This window comes from Meriones unguiculatus, chromosome 11, assembly GCF_030254825.1.
Source record: "Meriones unguiculatus strain TT.TT164.6M chromosome 11, Bangor_MerUng_6.1, whole genome shotgun sequence".
Lineage (NCBI taxonomy): Eukaryota > Metazoa > Chordata > Mammalia > Rodentia > Muridae > Meriones > Meriones unguiculatus.
This window is the reverse complement of record NC_083359.1, coordinates 20,577,133-20,583,132: the sequence shown is the minus strand read 5'-3', so window position 1 is coordinate 20,583,132 and position 6,000 is coordinate 20,577,133. Positions and strand designations below refer to the sequence as shown.

The window sequence follows — 6,000 nt, the reverse complement described above, 5'->3', positions numbered from 1 at the left end:
AAGACCCAACCCCAGATTCACCCCCCTAGCCACCTCCCAAGACCTTTGGCCACAGTCTCACTACGGAAAGGGCTCCTCAGCTAACCTCACAACCATCCACCAGAACCCCCCTCCCACCTCTCCAACCTGGAAGCCCCCCACTCCTCACATGGTCTCCTGCCCTGGATCACTACCCCCTGAGGCTTTCCCCTTGGAAACAGCCCTCCCTTGCTCTGCGCCATTCACTGACCCTGTCTGCACTTCTCAGCTGTCCCCTGACTGTCCCTCCTCACTGGCTCTGCTTCCTCCTCCCTCCCATCCCCTCTCAGTGAGGTCCAGGGCCCTCTGAATGGGAAATGCCATGTGAATCACCAAGGCATGGAGTTTCTAGGAGCCCAGGCCAGCACAACGGGGGATGCTCCACCACCTCAGGCAGAGCTGGGGCTAAACGTGTCGCTAGGGCCACACTCAAGGACACACTCCAGCTCTTCACCCTATTCAGTAGCTTGCTCCAGCCCTGCCCCCTTCCATCTTGGCTCCCAGCACTCTCCCCCTAAAGAACCAAAGTCCATGATCTAACAATCCCAGAAATCAACATAGTTTGCCTCTTTAATGTTTTAATAACCAATAGACTCTTCGCGTGAGTGAACTGGGTTGGGTTTGGGCCACAGTTCATCAGGAGGTCCTCCTGAAGCAGAACCTGGCTTCTACAGTGAGATACACCTGGACGGAGCCAGGGCAGAAGGTCACCAGGTCAGGCGGAGGCTCCTTTTCAACTAAAATTGTTGTGACCACCCCCCTTATCTTTCCAGCACTCCAGTGCCTCCAGAGCACAGAAATATGGCTGACTCTCTGCGATGTCCCTCACTATAGGGAGGAGGGCCTGTGAAGTACCCTTTTGATACCCACCCTGTGCCAATAAGACTGGAGGACACAGGCCAGCCAAAGTTCAGTGGCCGATGTAGGAGAGCACAGAGGAAAGGCCAGTGTGAGGCAAGTGTGACCTGGGTTTCAGGATGCCAGAGGCTGGTCCAGTGAAGAGGTCTGGCCAGGGCCCAGAGCGCAGAGGCCTCAGGGATCAGGCTCAGATGGGCACCACTGGGGCAGTTGTAACCCGCGGGCTCTTCCCCAGGGGAGGGGAAGCAAGCTACACTGGGGGTCCCGAGCGCAGGCGTGAGCATTCGGCCCTGCCCCGGAGAGCTGGGAGCAGAGGAGAGGCTTGCCGGAGAAGGGAGCCCTCGGAGCCCACGGGGACGGCAGTGGGCGCACTGCGCAGCGCGGACTCGGGCGGCTCCCCGACGCGCTTCCCCGTGCGGCCGCAAGGGGGCTCCGCGCGGCTCCGGCGGGGCCGCCAGGCGCACGGGCGGGCTGCGCGCGGGATCGCGGCGGGCTGCGGGCGGGCAGCGCCCGGTCCACGGTGCGGGCGGCGGCGGCGGCGGGCGCGGCGGGCGCTGCCCATGGGCCGAGCCCGGGCTGCCGGAGCGCCGGGAGCCGGTGAGTGACGCGCGCCCGGGCGGGACACCCGCGCTGCGGACAAGGGCGTGCGGGGCGCGGCGAGGTCCGCGCGTGGGGCGCGGCGGCGGTGTGGGCGGGGACGGCGGAGCGGGCCGCGGGCGGGCGCGCGCGGGGCTGACCCCGGGGCAAGGTGCGCGCGCGGGTGACGATGCGCGTGGCCGGAGCCGCGGCGCTCCGGGCGGGGAGGTGGGCAGCGCGGGGCCGGACCTCGCGGGGGCACCCCCAGCCCCTAGCCATCTCCCGAGGATGCGGGGCGGGCGCGGGTCCGGGGCTGGAGGCCCAGCGGAGGGCACGCCCCCCAGCCGTTGGCGGGAGACCACCTCCCTGCCCACCTTCCTGCACCTGTTAGTGGCAGAAAAAGGCAGCCTGGGCCAGAGTCTCCGCCCACATGGGCCTCAGTTTCCCTGGCTATGAAACGGGCACAAGGCTGACCTGACATCTGTGGGGACTCTGGGTGTGTCCCTCGGGCAGTGGCAGAGGGGCGGGCTCCAAGGGTGGGGGCAGAGAAGCCCTGGAGAGAGGTGGGTGCGCTCAACGCCGCCGCTGTCTGCCCAGTAGCTTGGGTGGTGAGGTGGTGGGGTCCCGGGCACCCCAACTGCCTGCCTCCTGTGGCTGTAGGGCGGGTGAGAGAGTCCGGGAAGGCTCCTGGGAAGACCCGCCTGACGGGCAGGGCTGGGTTTCCACTTCACAGTGAGGGGAACAGACCCAGAGAGGTGCCCTGAAGAGGCTGTGTTCACTGAGCACCTACTATGTGCTGCCAGCTCCCGGCTCTGAGCGCTGCTCCCACGCTGCTGTGAGAGGGACATACCACACAGCACAGAGAGCCAGCAGGGGAAACCTGAGGCCGTTTCAGAAGATGATTGGTAATGGACTGGGTAGACACAGGCCTGGCCAGGGAAGGTGTGTGTCCCTGGCCGGAGACCTCTGTGCAGTAAATGACGACCTCGGGAAAGCCCTGAACAGGTGCAGCCTCCTTGGGGCGAGTACAGGGCATGGACGGGAAGGGCTTGGAACCAGGGGAGTCAGCGAGCGGAGCTGGGGCTTGACTCTTCTTCTGGGAGCAGTGGGCACCCACTTCCTCCGAGGCTTGGAGTTGGAATAGCAGAAGGGAGGGCTTCGTGGTGGCTGAAGGAGGCAGAGAGGAAGCTGGGCTGAAGTGGCCAGGCAGGGACAACGCAGACTGGCCTAAGAGATCGGGGTGGCAGAGGCCTTCGACAGGCTGCGGGTTGTGCCGCCCACCTCCGGCGGCACAGCCACCCCGAAGGCCTTGGTCCTGGCAAACGCAGAGCCGCTGAGAGCGAGTTGAGGGGCTCAGGTGGTAAGGGAGTCTGGTTTGCGTTCGAGCGCTGTGCCACTCCGGTCCAGCAGGGGGCAAGAGTGAGCGGAGGGGGTGTCGCAGAGGTCCTGTGAGCCTGGGTGTTTGGGGCTGGACCCAGCTTCTGCCACCTTCTGACTTGTCCGTTAGGTGTCTTGGAGAGCTGGCCCAGCACTCGCTCACACTTGAACTTGGACCAAACCTAGAGTCGGCCTTTTCCCCAGGAGGTCTTTGCTCCTTCAAGTGGAAATCCAGGGGCCTAGAAACTACCATCTAGGCTAGGTGTGCCCACGGCGTCATGGAGTCTAGACTTTGGCGGCCCCAACCAAATCGTCTTTTAAAAACAAACTAGAAGTTAACATTTCCGTCTCTTTTTTCTCACAGTGAGACCCTGATTCCCAAATCATATCTATTTCATCGTTTGCTAAGCCCCAGAACTCACACAAATCGTTTTAGTGTTTTAGTGTGTAAGACACTTCCAACCCCAAACTTTTATGTCAAGTTTCAGTTGTCCGTGAACGCGCACCCAGAGGGCTGCAGGTCGTTTTCGGTCTGACAGAGCCTTGGTTTCGTGAGTTTCCGATTGTGTTCAGCCTGTTTTTGCACGTCCTTGGTCTTCATGGAGCAACTTTACTTTTGAATTTTTTTTAATAGCTCAAAGGGCACAACTAAATAAAAGCTCTTTTTGGAAGTTATTTACAAGTACAGTTCCACCCCTGTGTCTTTGTCCCTGTTCCGTATCAACGGGAACCGTTTTCAACAGTTCCTAGATTACCAGTCCATGTTCCCTTTTTACCGAACAAGCATTTATACATTATGTTAATATGTTATATGCCCTTTGTACTGTGATAAAATTCCTCCTAAAAAGCAGCTCTCACCGTCTGCAGAGATCTTTCCAGTCCTTTTTCACTGCTACACACTACTCCATTGAATGCTTGCACCCTAGTTTATTCTGTTTGTGGGTGGACCTTTGCTTTTCATTCCAGGCTTTTGATTCCCCCCCCCTCAGCCTTTTCGAAAGATTTCTTTTATACGTGTGTGTGTGTGTGTGTGTGTGTGGAGTGTGGTGTGCATGTGTCTGTGTGAGTGCGTGTGCTTATGTGGAAGCCAAACGATGGTGCTGGATCCCTTGAGGTTAGAGTTGCAGACATTTCTGAGCTTGTATTTATCTTTAATTAATTAAAATATTTCTTTATTTATCTTCACCTAAAGGGAAGGAAAAAAATGTATTCAGTGCCATGGTACAGGGGAGAACAGTTGAACAAAAGCTCTCCCCTCACTGTAGTTTCAAGACTGACAGGGCTCATTGCCGCCATTTTTTATTTCAAAGGTTTCCTAGCTATTCTGCAGTGTTGACGATATTTTGGTGTTGGGTCCTGTTGGTGTGTTCACAACTGTGTCCATGTTCCTGTGTTCAGGTTCATAAGTGTGTGGGGTTGTGGAGGCCAAAGAACAGCCTCGGGTGTTACTCCTGCATCCTGCTGCTCTGAGACAAGCCTAGAGCTGCCGAGGAAGCCGGGCTGTCTGGCCAGGGAGCCCCAGGCATCTTCCTTGCCCCTGCCTCCCGAGCACTGGGATGAAAGGCCCATGTCCTCATGCTTTGCTTCAAAAGACAAAAATGCGAACACAGGCCATTATGCTTGGCTTAGAAGAAGTGAGTTCCGAGGATCAAACTCGGGTCCTTGAGCTTGCCGTGTAAACACCTCACCAACTTGGGTTTCTTCTGTCTCGGCTTCTGGAAAAGTGACATCTTTATGCAATTGAGTCACAGGAGTAATACACCTCTTTTCTGTCTCAAGGTCACTTCCACAGGCGAAGCTGTCCTTGAACAGGGTTTTTGCGGTTCTTTTTTCAGGAGACTTTCACCTGGCTTCTTGCGGCTATCAACATCTCTTCTTTTCTGTTGTATCTCCTAACTCGTTACTATCTCTACACACGTTTTTCTACTGCCTTCAGTTTATCTGCTTGTTTGTGACTGTTTGGTGGGTGGCTTGGGCATGCTGTCATCTACAAGCTCAACAGTCTCGCTTTTCTTTACTAAGTTTCAGGTGTTTACCATTCTCATCTAATTAAATTAGCTAAATACTTTCAGTTGGGCCTGGAGAGACAGCTCAGCGGTCTTCCAGAGGACGGAAGTTCAGGTCCCAGCACCCACAGCAGATGGCTCACAACACCTGTAATTCTAGCTCCGGGGTTCCAATGCCCTCTTCTGACCTGTGTGACCACCTGTACTCATGTGGCACAGGTACACGCAGACACATAAACAATAAATGATACCCCCCCCAGATATAGTATTAAGTCTTGGATGCAATGGGCAACTTTACCTTGTTCTAAGGCTAGTACAGATGCAGACTTTAGGGGAGGCAGGGAGGGAGATATGAAGGGGATGTCTTAGTCCATCTTCTACTTCTTTAAAAGAATACCAAACACTTCGTGAACTGTTTATTTGGTTCGTGGTCTGAAGGGGGGAGTCCACAGTTGAGGGACTACATTTGTGAGGGCCATTGTGCCTGATCATCCAAGGACAGAAGAAGGAAAGAGATAGGGAAGAGAGGAGAGAAGGGGAGGGGAGGGGAGCAGGGAGAGAAGAAGAGAGGAAGGCAGCCACGCTGATTTTTCTAGAGGTACCTAACCCACCCAACAAAATGACAGCTCATCATAAGAGCTGAACACCCAGGTTTTTAAATTGGGTCTCCTGCCTCATTTTGTTTGTTTTTCGAGGCAGGGTTTCTCTGTGTAGCATTGGCTCTCCTGGACTCGCTTTGTAGACCAGGCTGGCCTCGAACTCAAGGATCCACCTGCCTCTGCCTCCCAGAGTGCTGGGACTGTAGGTGTGCGCCACCACACCCGGTTTTCAGTTTTGTTTTAAAGATAGGGCCTCCCTCTGTAGCCCTGCTTGGCCTGGAACTCAATGTGTAGAGAAAGGTGGCCTCCAGTTCACAAAGATCTGCCTGCTTCTGCCTCCCTCATCTGGGATTACAGATCTGTGCCCTCGTGTCCGGCCCCTGGGTCATACCTCTATACATGATAGTATACATTCCCCTGACGACTGCATCTGTATTAGCCTTAGAGCAATGTGAAGATGCCCATTGCATCCAAGGTTTAATACTAAATCGGGTGGATTTATTTATTTATTGTTCATGTGTCTGTTTGTGCATATGCCACACACGTTCAGGCCATTCTGACATATG

General features: G+C 55.7%; 1 protein-coding gene across 1 annotated transcript in view; it reads left to right on the top strand.

Annotated features, from left to right (window-relative positions):
- The first annotated feature begins 1,339 nt into the window (after nt 1–1,339).
- Rasgef1c (RasGEF domain family member 1C) overlaps nt 1,340–6,000 on the top strand; it is a 61,770-nt gene continuing 57,109 nt past the window's right edge. Inside the window, exon 1 of the mRNA XM_021651725.2 lies at nt 1,340–1,473. The gene's annotated coding sequence lies outside the window, so the exon portion shown is untranslated. The remainder of the gene's footprint in view (nt 1,474–6,000) is intronic.